At 54.6% G+C, this 18,420-nt stretch overlaps 1 long non-coding RNA gene across 1 annotated transcript; it reads right to left on the bottom strand.

Annotated features, from left to right (window-relative positions):
* Positions 1-12,848: 12,848 nt before the first annotated feature.
* Positions 12,849-17,947, bottom strand: LOC131423775 (uncharacterized). The gene is made up of 3 exons (XR_009225818.1): positions 17,827-17,947; positions 14,831-14,878; positions 12,849-14,073 (listed from the first exon to the last, which is right to left on the bottom strand). It is a non-coding gene; the product is annotated as an uncharacterized LOC131423775 (long non-coding RNA).
* Positions 17,948-18,420: the final 473 nt, after the last annotated feature.

Below are 18,420 nucleotides of genomic sequence, written 5' to 3'. Positions count from 1 at the left end.
GGGTGAGCAGGGGACAGTCTCCAGGGAACACTGGGATTTGGCTACCAAAGATGGGGCAGTGGATTCTGTGCAGCCAGAAGACAGCACACTGCAGAGATCACACTCGACCACACCACGGGGCTGGGCAGAGCAGCTCAGGGCCCTCCTGTCTGGAGACCCAGGTACCTATCACCTGGGACCTTGAAAAGGGAGCCCTCGCAGTGCTGGGACACAGAGCAGGAGACCCAGGGCTGTGGAACGGAACAACAGGCCCGGAAGTGGAAGTTGGCCAAGACTGAGGGCGGGGGCCGTGACCAGGCAAGAGCCACAGCAGGCCAGGGGCAGGACCCCGATGCCCACGCTCATGTGTAAGGCAGCAGTGTCTTTTTTTCCACCTGCCCCAAGTGATGACACGGTCAGGAATCATTGGTCCCAAGCCACAGGAGCCAGCTCCGGTCAAGCTCCAAGAATTACGAATCAGTGGAGGTTCTCAGACTGGAAGGAAAGCCCGAAGGAACATTCTCCAGAAGAACAGGAACCGAGAAGCAACCACAATCCCTTCAGCGTGTCCCTCTCCACAGGTCCAAACCCCCAACGGAGGGGAGCCTGGCCTGAGCTGGGGTCACATGCCCACTCCTGGCCAAGGGGGACCAGAAAAAAGCCAGCTGGATCCACACACCCACAAAGGCACCACCCGCTGGATGTAGGAGGAAACTCCCTGACGTCACATCCAGGTGGCAATATTAAGACCCAGTGGGGGGCAGATAAGAGGAGTTAGGGTACAGACGCTAGTCCTTTAAAACATCCTGGATGCAAACCACAATTCACATCATCAGCTGTGGTTCAAGTCACTGCTTCTGGTCTCCATTTCTTCTTGCTTTGTTCAGATGGAGCCACAAAAAGCAACCCCCTTCCGCCCAGGGTTCCAGACCCGAGGGCTGATCTTGGGCCCATGAACAAAGACGTAGGTTCCGAAACATCCATCAAATCTCCGTCTGCAAACCTTTAAAAAGTGCAATCGGCTGATGCCCATAGCCAGAAGCCATGGCCTGGAAGCCGGCTGAGGCTGGAATGGACGGGAGAGGTGGCAGTTTGTGCAACGGTGGCCCAGAAGAGCTACACACAGGCCTAAGATCCACCTTCAGGGGTGGTTCTCGGGGGGCAGGGGAATGGGGTGATAGAGGGTCTGACAAGAAGCTTTGACGGTACTTGCAGATTTTGCTGACTCTAGAGGATGGTTGTGGCATGACACTTTTCTACCTGCCTAAAATACTTAAAATGAAGCCACAGGGACCCATTCATCCAGGGCACCATCTTCTCTGCCCAGCAAGGATGCTGTCCTGTGCAGGTCTGCGTGTCTTCCTTAGAAAACCTCAGAGAGCTGAGGCCTCTCGCTCAGCCCACCTGGCAGCAGACTGCCCCGCTCTGGGACCCGGTGCCTGGGCAGGCTGGGGGAGCCACCGCCCTCCCTGAGAGCCCCACGCTGTGATTTGTCTATTGATCATCGCTCAGGACTCGGGAAGGAGCTGCCGGCTTGGCCGCCTCCCCAGGGCCCTGGACGTCCTCCAGCTGCCCGGAGCCAGGAGAGTGATTGTCAAGTGCGATTCCTGCTGCCACCTGAGAGGAACCACAGCTGGACACAGAGGCTCATGAAGTCCTCAGAGGCACAGCCGGGTCACAGCGCCTCTGCCCCGTCCCCGTCCCCGTCCCCACACTTCAGGTGGCAGAACCCTGGGTCTTCCCTCACGTAGCCACCGAGGCGTGAGGCCACCTGTCTCTGACCTGCACGGGCCTGGAGTCCAGCATCAGAGATGGACAAAGACCTTGACTTTCAGCAGCACCCCCACCCGGTTCCTTCTCGTGACCCAGCGCCTCCCAGGTGGACAGCTGATGGAGCCATATCCGTCCACACTGTAACTGGGGGTTCTGGACACCAGGTCTGTCCCCTAGGAGTAGAACAGAGCTCTGGGAGGGGACAGAACAGGGGCTGGGAGGACGGAGAAGGCCCTGCACCAGGCGCCACGCTCCTGCTCTGCCTGGGCCCACGGGAGTCTGTGCTGGACAGGAAGAACCCCTGTACCAAGAGTCATAGGCGGGGCCACCCCCTCACTGGGGGGGCCAGCTTCTTAGGGGACAGGCCTGCACTAATGGCGAGGTCCGTGTTGTCGCGGAGACTTCCAGGTAGATAGCAGCTTCCCTGGGGGGCAGAGGGAGCAGGGGGGTCGAGGGGCCCTCACCCCTGCAGCCAGTGCAGCTCTGTTGGGGTCTGTTTAACACACAGGTTTTCTATGAGGTTCCTTGAAGAAAGTCTTTACTCCCAGACATTTTGAGAGTGGCCTTTCAGCCTAAGCTGGGCTCCTTTGATTTTAAATCTGTCAAAAACTCATCAGCAGGAAAATTCAGTCAAATCGCATTGTCTGAGTCGGGGCCCTGCACCCGCAGAACTGACCCTGTGTGGGGGTGACCTCTTGTGCACAGCCAGCTACCTCACATCTCAGGAGCTCAAAGCCACACACATTGGTTGTCTCACAGTTTCATGGTCAGAAACCAGGAGGGGGTTTCGCTGGGTCCTCTGCTCTGAGCCTCTCAGGGTTTGCAGAGTGCCAGCAGGGCTGTGGCCTCATCTTAAAACCCGTCCAGGGCTGGAGGATCTGTGTTCAAGCTTCATCGAGGGCCGACTGTGGGACGGGGCTCCTTGCAGACTGGATCTGAGGGCTGTTGGCAAGCAGGTTGGGGACAAGACCGTGAGTTCCGCCTGGACTTGGGAAATGATATTCATCACTTCTCTTTGTTAGAAATTAAGTCCCCAGGTCGCCCTCACTCAAGGGGAGGGGATCACCTGAGGACATGGTACCCGGAGGGGGGGACCAATGGGAGGGCTTTCAGAAGCTGCCCACCACCCCGCTCCTGCCTAATTTGGGAAAGTTGTTAGACTAAATTGTGAGTAATTGACAGACTGCGTGTTCTCCTATCTCCCTATTTCAGGAGGCATCTCTCTGCTGAAAATAGCCCTTGTTCACACCATAGTTGTGAACAGAAATTCTTTTGCTTTGCTGGCCTCAAACTCATAGGAAAGTGTGACATTTCAGGCAAAGCTTGTCTCACTTTTTAACTGAATTGTGTCTTTTCTTTTTTTTTTTTCCTAATTGGTGATTTTAGGGAATCTTGAGAAGATGAGGGGTGTGAGGTTGGTTTCCGTTTTCTTTTCCTCCCCTTCATTATGGACAACAAACGTGGCTGGGGTTGCTACCTCAAGATCCTCAGGAGGAAGCAGGTGCTCTCGGGCTGCTTTCTCACCCTCTCTGGTCTCTGCAGAGCCTGGGCAGGGCGGGCTCCTGCCAGCAGGGGCTGCAATAATCCCACACAGCCACAGCCAAGGTCGGCCCCGGGGGCATGGAGATGAAGAGTCCCTGGCCGGCTCTTCTAGGCTGATGACAAGCTGATCTGGGCACCGCACCACATGCTGCTTATCAGACTCCAAGTGGCACTGTGCCCGCCGCCTGGTCCTGCTGGTGGCTCTTGCTGAGGCGGCTGCATCCAGAGCACAGGGGTGAGTTCGGCTCTCCCTGGGGGAGTCTGGACCCCTGGCCCAGGTCCTGGCTGGGCCCACTGTTTGGTTGAGGCACAGACCAGGGCACCATGGAGACGGGGCAGCAGGAGAGGAGCATGACTCATCTGGCTCGGAGCCCAGAAGGCGTCTGCGGAGGCCTCCTGCAGCCGGAGATAAGATCATGGAGACACTGAGCGCAGAAAGTGCCCGGCCTCCAACAGCGCTTCTCCAATCCACCCCCTGAGAAGCCCAGTCATTTGCTGCGATCCCAAGTGTCAGAGAGGGCAGGAGCACCCTGCAGCTGTTGTCCCTTTGCTCCTTTGGTAGGGTGGACATCAGCAGCGCCCTCCAATGCTCTGGGTGCCCCTCCCCTGCCAGCCCCACGGCTGCTTTCCCACCCTTGAGATGGTGTATGGACACGTGACCTTGGTTGGCCAAGGAGATCTGAGAGGAAGCACCGAGTCTCGCTTCCAGGAGACTCATTTAGGAGCTGGGATAAGGTGCCCTCGCTGCACCATGGTTGTGACAGGAGTGACATGGGAGACGGTGGAGCCTCTGTCGGCCCAGACCCCCCAGAGAGCAGGAGTCCGCAGCGAGGCCTGCTAACGTCCAGGTGGGACGTGCAGAGTGCCGCGTGCTGGGCGAGGCCAAGGTGATTCACTGCTGTGACATAACCTTGCCCGTCCTGGCGAGCGAGCCCACTGTTGCGGTGCTGTCTGTAGACACATGAAAAGCTCGTGACTTCCTTTAAACTCACCCTCCAAAGAAGACTGGGTCACAGGCCCTCCTAACAAAATCAGCCTTGGTATCGACAAGACTGACTTCAGCAAGCAGGGACCGAGCCCCCAAAGCCACCTGGAATGAAAGAGAAAGGAGCACTTAAGAGCTCTGACGGAGGACAGGCACTTTAATGGTTCTGCCGATGGAGGTTTCAAGCTGAAGAGGGGCCATCGCACACGGTTCGAGGTCTGTATTTCAAATAACGACAGGAGGAGAAATCTGTGGGACTTAGGTGCCGGGTACCACTTAGGAGTTACTTGAGCTAAATAATTGGTGTCACACAGAGTGGGATGTACATTTTATTTCAGTGTTTTAAGAAGTAGGAAGAAGGTAAGAGAAAATACGTTCTGCACCAGAGACTGGACAGCTGATCTCTGACCACAGCCTCAGACATCATAAGAGCCCCAACAGCTTCTGTTCCCCCAGCCAGTGAGCCTTAAAGAGGGGTGAGAGGGACGAAATCATAGAGATCAAGCCTTAAACTGTCCTTATGTCGTAAAACGAAGGCGCACGCTCAGCGTGGTGGGCAGGTGCTGGTTTCTTCACTCAGTATTTGGTCCTACGACTTTGAATGAAATTACATCCTGCTCTCCACGGTCCTGGGCTCCACCCAGGCCCACACTTGAAAGGATTGTCACCACCCAAGCCCCCACCTGGTCTTTGGGCTCAGGTCAGAAACCATTTCATCCTCCCAGCTTCCAGGATTGGTTCTGAGAGGGACATAAAGCCAAAAAACATCTCCAGAATCCTGGTGACTTAAAACAAGCAAATGTCCACTCTCCTCGTCCCCCCACCCCCGGGTCTGAGGCACCTGCATGTCTTTGGCAAGTTCGGCTGCACAGGTCTCCAGTTAGGGCTCGTGGGGCACCAGGAGCTCGTCCTCCTCATGCTCTGCCCAGGCATCCACCAAGCATGTCCCCAACCTCCTCATGTCCCCTCTTCCCGTGGGCCCAAGGAGGTCCCACAGCCAAAGCCGGAGCCCTGAGATGAAGGATGCTCCTCTGTCTCCCTCCAGGGTTCCACCTCGGAGAGCACAGAGAAGGGACAGCTCTGCTGCACCCCGTGGCGCTGAACCCCTCAGTCCCTGGGTCAGTGCCTCCCTGTGACATCACTCGCCTGTGACACAGGGGTGCTGGGCGAGACGTCTGGTGGCCCCACAGCTCTTGGCCCCGCTGGCAAGAGGGGTTCATTCCTCTTTGAGAAGAACCCAGAAACCCTCCCGGTGAAGCAGAACATGGGTGAAAGATCAGGGCCCACGGCAGCAGAGGTGGGTCAGACCCCCGCCACCTGGCCTTCCTGCCCCAGTGGTGCTCACTGGGCGCTGGCCTCCGGTGGGAGCCATGACGCCAGAAAACTTCCCCTGAGGTCAAGGCCACCCCGTGTAAGGGGGCAACTGAGCCAAAGATTCACAAAGTGGAATGAGCTTCTGTTAACTTTCAGATATTCATGGTCACGGAAACGCAGTGCTCTTGTCCTCCTGTGGACACCATTGATCAACGTCTAGACTTCAGTCAGACGGTGGAGCCAGGCCTGCGAGTAGGAAGGACCTGCCCTGGCACTTCTCCTCCATTCCCACCCCTCAAAGCACCCCACATTTCAGTGGCGTTGATCCGGTTGACGACTGTGTGCCATGCGTCTTGAGAACCAGGCACCGAGCTGAGCAGGACGCCCGCGGAGCTGGCCTGCCAGGGCCTGGCCCCAGGTCCTTCTCATCCAAGCTCTGAGATCCCAGGCACAAGCCTGGAGCAACCTTCTGCCTGTTTCCCACCAGCCATAAGCAGCCACATCCCAACGTGACAACGTGTCTCTCTCTGCACTTCCCAGGTGGGCTCCTTTTAGAACTGAGATGACAGATATTTGCATGGAAAATGTCCAACTATAAAGCGTCCTTCCCCTGCACCACACTAACATCCGCCCCTGCAGTCGGCAACCAGAGAGCTCATCCCACAAGTAATTTCCTGATCATCAAAATTTTGAATAAATATGTTTTTATTTGCTACCCCCCACTGGGACATCTATCAGCAGCTGTGCTACACCCTGAAGGTTTCATTATCTTTCTAAGATTGATACAAGTCAGCCCTCAGATAACCTTCAGATATATGCCTCCCTGGAGGGCTTCACAGGACCGCGACATCCAGAGGTGGAAGGACTCTGAGATGCCTGAGAATTGAGATTTGCTTCGGTAGGAGGGTGGAAGTGTGCAGAAGTCAGCAGATGACAAGTCATATCAGAGCCTCTTTCTGTCCTAGGAAAACTCTGTGTGTTCCTGTGTTCAGAGGGGGGCCTCCTGCTCCCCATCCCAAATCCTTCTGATCTAAATGTCATGGAGGTTCAATTCTTTCCAACTATTCAGTTTGGACCAGCCCTGGGTCTAACAGAAGGTGATGCGGTCAGAATCAATCCCGGGTCTTCCGTGGGATTGGAGAGCCAGCCGCTGCCCCAGGGAGAATCCCCGTGGACCTGAGTGCTGGTACCAGGCACTTGCCCAAGCCATATTTGAGCACCATGTCCAGCTGGACCTGACACTCGCCTAAAAGAACCCCAGAGACAAATGGGAGCGCTATTTCTAAATGTCAAAATGACTAATTAACAGGCATAAATCAGGATTGTCCTGAGTCTTGACTTCTCTCTGCGTCCCATGAGACAAGAAATCCTTCTCTCGATAAAAGCCACTAAAAGATAAAGGACGAGGGATCCTGGCCAGGTGTTTCTTCTGCTTCCATTAGTCACAAAGCAGTCTGTGACGTACTGAGAGGTGCACAAAGTAAATTCAAGTCTGAGCTGGGCCACTTTGGAGATTGGAAGGGACCACTATTCCTAATTTGGAAGGCAGGGGCTGGGGGTAGCTCAGGAGTGTGGTGTTTGCTTGAGGCTCTGGGTTGGGTTCCATCACTCAGACCAGGACCTGCGCTCACCTGTACATGGAGTGTGTCCCAGGTAGCAGGTCCTGTGCTGTGCTGGGGCCAGTTCCCAGTGTGATAGTAGGAGCAAATGTGACTCCATTTTGTTTTATGACTTCATCCTGTAAAACAACCATGCCAAGTAGAAGAGTCATGACTGGGGCAAGATGTTCTTTTCCTTTTGCTATAGAAACCTTTAAGAACATGGAACTACCTAATGGGACATTGTTTCTGTAACTAGGGTAACGGGGCTCTGTTTCTGTAACTGGGGTGACTGGGCTAACTGTGATTGGTTAGGCGTCCCTCCGCTTGACTGCACTGTCCCGTTTCTGTAACCTGGCTGGCTTGCATTGGCTGGACCCCCGAACATCCCTTTTCAGGCTTATAAGGAGTGCCCTTGCAACTGTTTGGGGCTGATCAGGGGAACAGCTTTATATTCTGGTCAGCCACCACCGGTGTGCTTCAATAAAGGCTTGATTCAATTATACATGAGGGGTCTGGAAGTCAGTTTATGAAACCCTGGGACGAAGCTTTAACTATAAAATCAGGAAGCCTGTTGTCTTCGTAAAAGGCGCAAACACCTAAGCTCACAGTCAGAGCACAAGACACCCAGGGGGCCCACAGGTGGGGCACCTGCTCTCTGTCCCTTTGAATTGTGGCCACGTTCTCAGAGTTTGCCTTTGCTCTGCAAAACTCAATGACGGTGAGTTTCCAGATGGAGCGGCTGGCTCACCCTCCTGGCTGCCCGGCCCTGACTGGGAGCTCCAGCCCTGCGGTTCCACGTCCTGCTGCTCTCTGTCCCTGTCCCGTTAGAGCCTCAGCCCCAGAGAGTTAGAGATGGAATCCCTCGTCTCTGGTCCAGAAGACGTGGGGACAGAACACAGAGAGGCCTGGCCCCCATCTCCTCCTTCCTGCCGTATCCAATGCAGCTTAAAGGAGCTCCCAATGCCAGGGAAGTGGCCCTGGCTCCAGTTTGGCACCTTTACTTCCCTAACTGACTCATGCTAAGAACTTTCCTCCCTGGGGGGCTCCACAGGAGTTTGATGGGAATTGTTTTCTGAGCGGACTATTCCACACAATTCCAGGGTGTCTGGCCCACGCTGCAGGGCTGCTCCAGGGGTCGGCAACGGGCATCAGCGGGGGCTTAGCATGGTCACCATATATTTTGTGTCCTGACTTATGAAAGTGCAAGGTTTCTCCAGTTCTGCTGTCCACTGACCTCTAATAATGTGTGTTCCTAACAGTGCTGTGGGCTCTGAAGAGAGTGGGGGAGTTTATGAGCCATCTGCCTAAATTTTTGCTGGCGAACACTTTCAGATGGCTTAGTATCAAAGTAATATAAAATAATGCATTCAATGGGCTCACCCCAATCAGCATGCCACTCCCAGTGTGGGTAACCACTTTATTAGTTCTCAGTGTAACAAGCATAGGCAACATAATGCACATTACCTTACATCACCTCCATTCACACCCCAAAGCCACCTCCTGTATGTAATGCCATGCACTTGCTCCAAAGTAGAACTAGATCCTGCACACACGTAACAATAACTATCCCATGGCCCTCATCTGTATCAATGTTTTCCAATACGTACTCATTCCAATTTTTTTTTTTTTAGGAGAGAGAGAATCTTTTTTGTAGATAGACACAACACAATGCCTTTATTTTTATGTGGTGCTGAGAATCGAACCCGGGTCCCGCCCGTGCTAGGCGAGTGCTCTACCTCTGAGCCTCAATCCCAGCCTTGGGTTTTATTTTTAATCAGTCTCCTATGAAAGGGTGTTTGGCACATTTGTCCCTTGGTTCTCTCAGGGTTGTGATGGATCACCTTGGTCACAAGTATTCATATCTGAACACTTGCAGATTAACTCACAGGAGTGGGGATGCTGACTCAGAGACAAAAGCATTTGTCATTTTGTAGGGATGGCCAAAATGTCCTCCACAGGGGAAGCAGGGTGTCACCTGCTGGTAATGGTCAGGAACACCTGTTTCCTCACAACCTCATCAACATGGAAATGGTCAAACTTTGGAATTCTCTCTACCAATATAACATGTGATCATGAAAGCCATATGTTAAAATGGCGTCAAGGGACCCACAAATTAGGCACCCATCTGGCATCACTGGTCACACCTGGGGAGAAGGAGGGAATGGCATCAGCTCTGTTGGATTCTGCCACGCGGGAACCACACCTGAAAGGACAAAAAGCTACATGAGGGTCCCGTCCTGCCAGGCCACCTGCCTGTGGGAGGAGTCCTGGAGTTCAGCACGACTTTCCTGGTTCTATCAGGCGGGTGGGTTTGGCGGAGACCGGGACCCAGCGCTATGGCCTGCTCTTACTCATGGCACGTGCACTGGGCCAGCACACTGCGGGGCTTCCTGGGACTTGCTGCAGGAGGAGAGGGTAGGTACAATTTCCCTTGCCTTCCTGAGCTACCAAGGCGACTCGAGGAAGTGTGGCATACCTCGCACTCTGACAGGTAGGGGCCTCCTTTCCCTTCCTGGGATGACGCGGGATGTCATACCCAGAGCATCAATAACAGAGAGGCTCACACCAACAGCCCAGAGAGGCAGAACTTAGCCCCGCCCCAGATCGCTCTGCTCCTGGATCGCCCCGCCCCTGGATCTCCCCGCCCCCTGATCGCCCCGCCCCCGGATCGCCCCGCCCCCGGATCGCCCCGCCCCTGGATCGCCCCGCCCCCGGATCGCCCCGCCCCTGGATCGCCCCGCCCTCCGATCGCCCCGCCCCCTGATCGCCCCGCCCCCTGATCGCCCCGCCCCTCGTTGCTCAGCCAGACCCGGCAGTTCTTTCCGCCGCCCTTTGGCCTGATTCCGCTCATCTGTCTTATAACTAATTCAAGCTGAAGTCTATTAGGCGAGGCAGTTCCTGGCCTTTCTCTGTGCTTTTCCACAAATCATCGCAGCCAGTTCTTTATGCTGCCGTCGTTCTTTGTTTTTCGTTTTCAGGAACCAGCAGCTGAAAAGCTTCTGATGACGTTCAGGGAGATGTCACATCCTTTGTCATGTTCTCAGAGAAAGACGTCAATTTGGAGCCTTATGGGACGACATAGATCACATACTAATTTTTTTTAAGAGAGCACAGTGCACTTGCCAGTATCTGCCTTTACTTCCTCACACACAAAACTCATTCTTTGTGTATGTTTCTGGATAAACACATGCCCGACTCTCCCAGCTCAAAGTTCAAGTTGCTCACACCAGCAGCCTTGGCACCGTGGTGAGGCCCAGGTGGTCTCGTTGCTCGTGCACACCACGCCGACCCATCATACCTTAAAAACCTATCCAGCTTCACCTGCTTCTTCCACTCCGGCTGCTGTCAAGACTCTGTCCTCTCTGTCTCCTGGGGTCGTCATCTCCTGGACCCCTTCCCCAGTTTGTTCTTAACAAAACAGAGTGGTCCTTTTAAGTATAATCAGATCAAGTGACTCCTGTGCCCCAAACCCTCCTCAGTCCTCCCCCTGTCACTCAGATAAAACACAGATCCTCACAGTGGCCCTCGAGGCCCCACATGGCCTCACTTCCCCACTTCTCTGGCCTCCCCCATACACTTGTCTTCTTCTTTCTTTCTTCTATGATCTCTTGCTTCTGTTCAAACAAGGTCCTGCCCCCAGGGCCTTTGCACTGGCTCCCCCCTCCACTTGAGAGCATTTCCCCCCAGATATCAGCTTGTCTCCCACTGTCTCAGCTCCATGCCACTGTCCTCTGAGGACCCCACTCACCCCCCAAGCCCACCATTCCTGGCATTTCTTTCCATTTTAGCACCTCCTGGTACACACTAGATACATTGTCTCTGTGCATTGATTGTCCCTGGCCAGAACAGGAGCTCCATGTGTCTGTCAGATACTTCAGTTTTGATCCTCTGCTTGATCTCCAGAGCCTTCCTGGCACAGAATACATAATAACTCCTTGAATGAATGAATGAGGTTCGGTTTGGAAGCCTAGCACCAGAGCACTCCTTGGCATCCCAAATGCCCAGTGAAATGCAGACCGGGGACCTCAGAGTATCCACATTTTGGGGAAAAAAAGCCCAAACTACAGTCCCACAGAAGCTTTTGATTTATCTATTTATTTATTTTAAATTTTAGCACCCCCAATCTTTAAGGTTTTTGGAGAAACCAGCTCCACGCAGCCCAGCATTAGCGTCATGACAGGTGTCCCTTTGCCCGCTCAGCAGCCCCTGGCGCTCCCAGCCCCCATGCCCTCTGGTCTGGAGTCATTTGCACTTTGGAGAAAATGAGGTGACGTGAGGAGTCGCTGTCTTTGTCAGTCGAGGCCGAGACACCAGCGATGGATGTCAGCTGCAGCCGGGTAGGGACGAGGAGCCGCTCTGCCGGAACGCTCTGCATAATTGGAAGGCGACGTTAACAGCAATGAGGACAATTAACACGTCCAACCGTCTATGAAGCAGATGCCGGAAAATAAATGGAGCTGGGTTCTAACGAGCTCGGCCTGTTACTCAGCCCTCTCCCCAGCTGGGCGGCCCTGGACAAGGCTCCTCCTGACCTTCCCCATGTGAAAAGCATGCCGTATCAAGAGGAAGCCTTGCTGCCTGAGGGGCAGGGGAGCGTCCCTCCCCCGCAGGCCCAGAGGACTCAGCCTCTGGACGCAGGCCCAAGGCCCGTCCTGCCAGCTCTGCTCACTGGATACCCACAATCTCCTGGAAGTGGCTCCTGGAGGCCCCTCAAAAGCCCTGGGGGTGGGGACCGTGGCTCTCCTACCTCCCACATGTCACCTCTGGGCAGAAGCTTAGGAGCCAGTTGCTGAATGACAGGCCCCTTGTCCTGCCCCGGCTCTCACAGGAGCTGGAGGCAGGAGCTTCCCTTGACCTGTGTCCCAGAGCAGGGCTGAGGCTCTGCTCCCCGCTGTCCCCACTGAGATGGACGTGCACCGGAGCCCACCTTCGCTGGCAAAGCCTCAGGACGCGGTGTCGTCTGGCCTTCCAGCTGCATCTTACCCTTATAGGTGTCCCTTTGCCCGCTCTGTAACATAGACAGTGCCGCAAGGAATGTCCTTCTCCTAGTCTCCTAGAGAGGGTGGGTGTGGCTCAAGGTTAATTTTTTTTTCCCAACCAAAGGTGTATCCCACAAAACTGTATTTTCTCTTTGAAGAGTAAGAAAAAACTTTCTGCTAAATAAAGTTGCATTTGAAACCTCTGAAATGCCTGAGCTTGAAAGCTAATCTAATCCATCACTCCCCTTTAATAAGAAGCTCCAGGTAATTGCCAGCATTGTCGTCCCAACCTATATTCTTGTTGAACTAGGCACAGTCACAGTTTGAGGCTGGCCTTGGGGTGGTGAGTCTCATGCTTCTTGACTTAAAAGACCCACAGGATTCGTCCTGCTGTGAAGAGAGAAATCCGGAGTCCTCTGCCTGCCCTGACAATGAGCACATACAAAACTTGGTTGCACCTAGATCTTCAGCTGTGGGAAATGGCAGAATAGTCACCCAGCAGCTGTCCCCTTGTCCCAGAACCCCAATGTCAGTTTTCATTTTCTTCCCTATACTTGGCCCAGGAAGGGGCCAGGCAAGGTCACTGACAACCAGAGAAATGCACAGGCTGCAGCCCCCCCCAATCCCTGGAGCCCCTGCTTTTCCCCCAGGATAGTTTTTCCGGGTACCCTGGGAATCCCTGGCCAGTGGACCAGGATGCTTAGCCGCTGATTTGACTGTCACAAAGGTTCATCAAGCTCCAACAGCTGATCAATTAATCACTAACAGATGTGGGCAGGTTTTCACTCCCTTTCAGGCCACAGGACATGCTATAGACAAACTGCCAAGTCGTTTTAAAGCTGTGAACGTGTGGACTGCCTCTGAGCAGAGTCTCTTCCAGCACACAGCAGGTTTGGGGCTTCATGCCTCTCTGACTCTTCGTAAAGTGAGAATGGATATGTGGGGAGCAGAAACCACGATGAGATGGCTTCCGGTTAGGACAGCAGCGAAGGAAGTGTGGACAGAAGCAGAGAAGTCATCACTGACCTTCCCAACGACCTCTGAGTAGGAAGCAAGCTCTGTAAGACACCTGCGTTGTACTAACCCTCAGCCTGGCATGGGACATGGTCAGACAGGGGTCCCTGTGTTTGCACTTAAACTGCCATCATTTCCAGGCATGGCTGGGGGTGGGGAGGCCTGGGCCATGCAGAGAGGAAGCAAATGGCTCATTTACAAGTCCCTTTCATGCTTCATTGACAAGAGGAATGAGAGAATGGCAAAAAGCTAGCGTGTGTCCAGCACTAGCCAGAAATTCACCCTCAGAAATCGATGTGACACCAACAATGATCATGACATGTTCACGTGGCTTCCCTGGCGCTAACTTCCTGACGGGGCTTCCCGACACCATCTCTGCACCCTCTGGGAACCATACACGGGTAAATAAGCCCTCACTCTCCCCGTCTTTTTGTGGGGCTCAGGCCTAAGGGTGGAGCATGTGACCTGGTCCCGTCACTCAGCTGGGGAGTCCCCCAAGCTCAGAAGTGGATCAGGACAGCAGGGGACAGGAGCTGGTCCAGGCAGGGCGAGGCCGTCCCTGGAGCAGCAGTGAGGATGGAGCCCCCCCGGGGGGGCAGGTGCTGTGGGATGTCCAGGCTCCCCACCCGTAGTCCCTGGGGCAGCGGTGGAAAGCGCCAGGCCTTGCTTTCCCATCCTCCTGGGCAGCCAGGGCACGGTGCAGCCTTGGGCCAGTCCCAGCCAGCAGAATCGGGCGGCTCCAGAACCCACTGGCTGTTGGGGAGCCTGAGTGGGAGGGGCGGGGGTCTGGAAGATCCACCCCGTCTGGTGTGAGTGACAGCGTTGCCTGACAGGCTCCTCTCCTGCCTTTAGGGACTGTTGGTGCCGCGTGTGGCAGTCATTTTTCCTAAGCAAGAAAAGAAGAAAGGAAGAACTCAGACCTCTGACATGGAGAGTTACTGACTCCTCTCAGAGCTCCTACCTCCAGGCTCCTTGTGTGGGAAAGAAAAAGAGCTTTATAATTAAGCTACTTCTCGAAAAGATTTTATTACTTATATTCAATCTCATGAAATAGAGCCACTGGGAGTCCTGCTGTGCTCCACTGAGCCCTGGAATGGCACCATCATAAAGAAGAGCAGAGCAAAAACTGTGTCCCCGGGTCCCCGTGTGGGCCCCTAAATCCAGCCACCCCAGGGCCTGCCGTCAGGGCTGGGCCGACACAGGAGTTGTGCAGCTTCTTTGGCTGATCCCGTCAGAGTCGGGTTCCTCTCAACGTTGCCTGTGTCAAAACTGAGAACTGCTGCATAACCAAGAACAGCCCGGAAGACCAGGACCACTGTGCGCCCACACTTAACAAAGGGCTGACTTAATGGGAAATAAGACAATGAAAATGCATAAATAATTTGATAGAAAATGGATAAAGGATATGAATGGAGAGTCTACAGAAGAGAAAAACAAATAACCAATAAACACGTGAAAAGATGAGAATTTGATTTTTTAATCAGACAAATGAAAATGGCTGTGAGATTCACGTATCAGGTTGGCAGGGCGAGGCCTGGAGACTGGGGGGCAGACGCTCCTGCTGGCCGGACTCCCTCCGTGGGCACGGGCATTTGACAGACAACTTGGCAATAGCCTTCAAATTAAAATAAGAGGGTTCATACCTTTTATGCAAATCAGGGTCTGGGCAGGAAAATAGAAACCATTCTAATCTGAAAAACAAATAGCAAGAATCAATTCCACGGATGATAAAAGGAGGGAGGGGGGAGATGGCAGGCCCGGAGGGAAGCCAGAATGGGGAAGCCACCCGCAGCTGCAGGGAGATGAAGAAGCAGGGCTGCTGGACCCAGGGCTGGGCCACCCGGGAGAAGGCCCTGAGAAGCCCTGTTCAAGGCAAAGCACAGAACACCCAAAACCAGTGTCCTCAGCTGGCGCAGTGGGGCACACCTGCAATCCCAGCAGCTCAGGAGGCTGAGACTGGAGAATCACAAGTTCAAAGCCAGCCTCAGCAAAACTGAGATGCTAAGCAACTCAGTGAGACCCTGTCTCTAAACAAAATACAAAGTAGGGCTCAGGATGTGCTTGAGTGCCACTGAGTTCTATCCCCAATGACCACCCGTCCCCCCAAAAAAAACAAAAATAAAAAACAGTGTCCTGGCTTTTGCATCCAGAAAGATGGAGTGGACATAGTGCTCCCTATTCTTCTTGCTAAAGACAAGGAGCCCCCTGGGAATTAGGTGTGAAACAAACATAGGACTCTGGCGGGTGGCAAGGAGACCCCACATGGTGGGGGGGGCTCGGGACAGAAGGATCGCCAAGGTGTGCCCTCATGTACTCTGGGCTGGGCTGGCAGACAGGAAGGGGCAGCGGGCCCAGCCAGGAAGAAAATCTCAAGGAAAGCTGCTTTCCTTAGCTCCAGAGCCAGGATGGGGAGTCGAGCAAGGCAGGACGCTTTCAGGACCAGACCATCACCCCAGACGACCGTAGGGGCAGCCTCCACCCTGCCACCCACCCGGCCAAGGCCAAGGGAGAAAGCTGGACTTCCATCCCCCTGAGCGGCAGCAAGGCACCCCATCGCCACCTGGTGAGGGAAGGGAGGGCCCGGCGGGGAGCCCAGACGTCCACCCCTGGCAGACATAAAGAGGCCCCTCCATGACATCAGTGGAGGCCAGGTGAGGACCCCTAGGAGACACCCCTGCATCCCAACCCACTGTGCTGCCAGTAGACCCGGGGAGCTGAACCCCCAGTGCTGCTGGGCAGTGCCAAGGAGCCCCCTTGCCCTCTGTGGGGGAAAACGGGGACCCAGGACTTTCACCCGACAGCAACTGTGAGGTGAGACTGCAATAGATCATCGAGTGGATCTTCAAGCAGGAGACGGAACCATCTTTATTCACCAGCTGGCGGGCCTAGGGGCAGGCTGCAAGTCTGCATCCTTCAACTCCCTCCAAGGTCAGAGCACACCTCTATAGTCCCAAACCACATTTTTTTTTTAAACTCACCTTTTTTCTTTTTCTTTTTTTAAGAGAGAGAGAGAGAGAATTTTTAATATTTATTTTTTAGTTATTGGTGGACACAACATCTCTGTTTGTATGTGGTGCTGAGGATCGAACCTGGGGCCGCATGCAGGCCAGGCGAGTGCGCTACCGCTTGAGCCACATCCCCAGCCCCCCAAACCACATTGATGATAAGGGGCTGTCACTAGGATTCAAACCACAAATAGACATCATGAGATCTAAACTCATAAGCAGAAGGGGGAGTGGGTCAAAACCACCCTAGCTAAGCACAAGTTAAAGAATGGCTAACATCTAGACAATCATTCTCTGACAGCGTACACTGTCCAAGAAAATGGGAACCAAAAAGAGGACAATTTTCCATTGTCTCAGAGGAACTGAAACATTTGGGTTCTAGCAGGTTGTGCTAAGCAGGATCAGGATGGCAGAGAAGCATTTCTTACATGGCATGGAGTCTGTTTGGTCACTGCCCACATGGCCTGGCCCATGACACAAGCAGACACTGTCACCCCTCCCCTGTCAGCATGAGGGAAAGGAGGTCCACTACCACCAGAGATTGGGAGAGATCCGGAGGCTCCCCGCATAAAACCCGGCATGTCGAGGATTCCACCCCAAATCGCTCATCTTACTAAGAAACTGTGTGATGTCGCTTGAAAGGGAAAAGAACCAAGGGAGAACAACCCAGAGGAGGGGATTATCCCTCAAAACACTCTCAAGCACAACTAGAGACGCCTGGAAAGGAAGACACAGGAAGTGTGAGCAAGAAATGGAAAACCTCAGCAGAGAACTAGAAAATGCCGTGAAGAGCCACCTGGGAACCTGAGACCTGACGGATCCCAGCGGCTGACTAGAAAACACCAGCTAGAGGCTCTCTGCAGAGGGCAAGGGACACACCTGCGGAGGAGTGGCCTGCTCCAAATAAGGGAGAGGAAATGGGAAATGACTGCAGGGAGCTGCAGGGCCCTGCCTCCTGCTCCCCTGGAAGCCCCCCCTCCCCCCCCCCCCCAGGTCAGCGCCGTCACCTGTCAGTCACGGGCCACCATCTGGTTAAGGGGCTGCTTGTTTATTTTAAACCTGACCTGTGGCTGCTGCTGTGAAACAATGGCCGTTCAGTTCTTAGGCCCCACGGTCCCCTCCCTCCATCAGACAGATCCAGACTCCCAGCAGCGTGCCTGACCCAGGTAGAGAGCATGCGCAGCTGAGCCAGGTGGAGGAGACTGGTGCCCCCACCTTCCTTCACTTCTCCCCCAGAAACGACTCATCTCCTACGGCTCCCTGGGTGTCCCACAAACATAGCTGTCAGTAACCATCCCTAAAGTCTCTGCCCTGCCACAAGCCACCTCTCAACAGGGCCCACGCAGGCAGGGGACGGCTGTGCTCCTAGGGCAACACTGGGGGAGGGGCCGCGCCCAGCTCTGCTTCAGACGTCCATCTGGACGTTTCCCACAGCTCCAGACCCACCCAGGGAGTCCCCGCCTCCGTGTCTGCAGTCCCGCAGTGTCCCCTTCTCCATCTGTGCCTCGTTTGGGGGACTCCCCTCCTCCACACTTCCCGAGGAAGGACACAGGGGAGACTCTGCTCCTGCAGGTCTGGAATGTCCTTACTCCGTCCTCGCCCCGACCTGTGGCCTACTGTGGTCCACATTCTACCTGGAAGGACATCTCCCAAGAGCTCCGCAGCCCTGCTCCTCCTCCCCCAGGGCCTGGGCCTCGGTGGAGTCAGCTCCTTCTCCCTGCAGGGTTCTGGGTTTTCTCCTCCTCCTGGATCTTTCTCGATTCACGAAGCCGTTCCCAGCGCTGCATCTTTTAAAGTTGATTCTTCCAGGCATGGGGGGGGGGGCGGGGGCGGGCAGAAAGCACGTCCATCTGTCAGCTCTGTCATAAACCTGAGCCGAAAAATTCCAAAACTGACGAAGGGAGGACGTCTCCATATCCACCACCCTCTCTTCCTCCCTCCCTCCTCCCTCCCTCCTCCCTCCTCCTTTTCATCTTTCTTTTTTTTCTTTTTGTAAAGTTAAAGTCACATGGCCAGATCCAGTGCCATCAACACCTGGGCAGGACAGCAAACCCCTGAGGGTCGCTGAGAGCTCCTTCCTTGTCCCTCCAAACTCCTCAGGCTCCCAGGAGAAGCCCCAGGCACGACACCCAGGCAGCCTGAGGCAGGACAGGCCTGTCTTCCCCCCCTCCGAGCCCCCCCCCAGGTCCTCCCCACCAGAGCAGCTCCGTGGATCTGGAAGCAGATCC

The sequence above is a fragment of the Marmota monax genome, unplaced genomic scaffold (genome assembly GCF_021218885.2).
Source record: "Marmota monax isolate L192 unplaced genomic scaffold, Marmota_monax_Labrador192_F-V1.1 WCK01_AAM20220418_F8-fsc00014, whole genome shotgun sequence".
Lineage (NCBI taxonomy): Eukaryota > Metazoa > Chordata > Mammalia > Rodentia > Sciuridae > Marmota > Marmota monax.
This window is presented reverse-complemented; position numbering and strand designations above follow the sequence as displayed.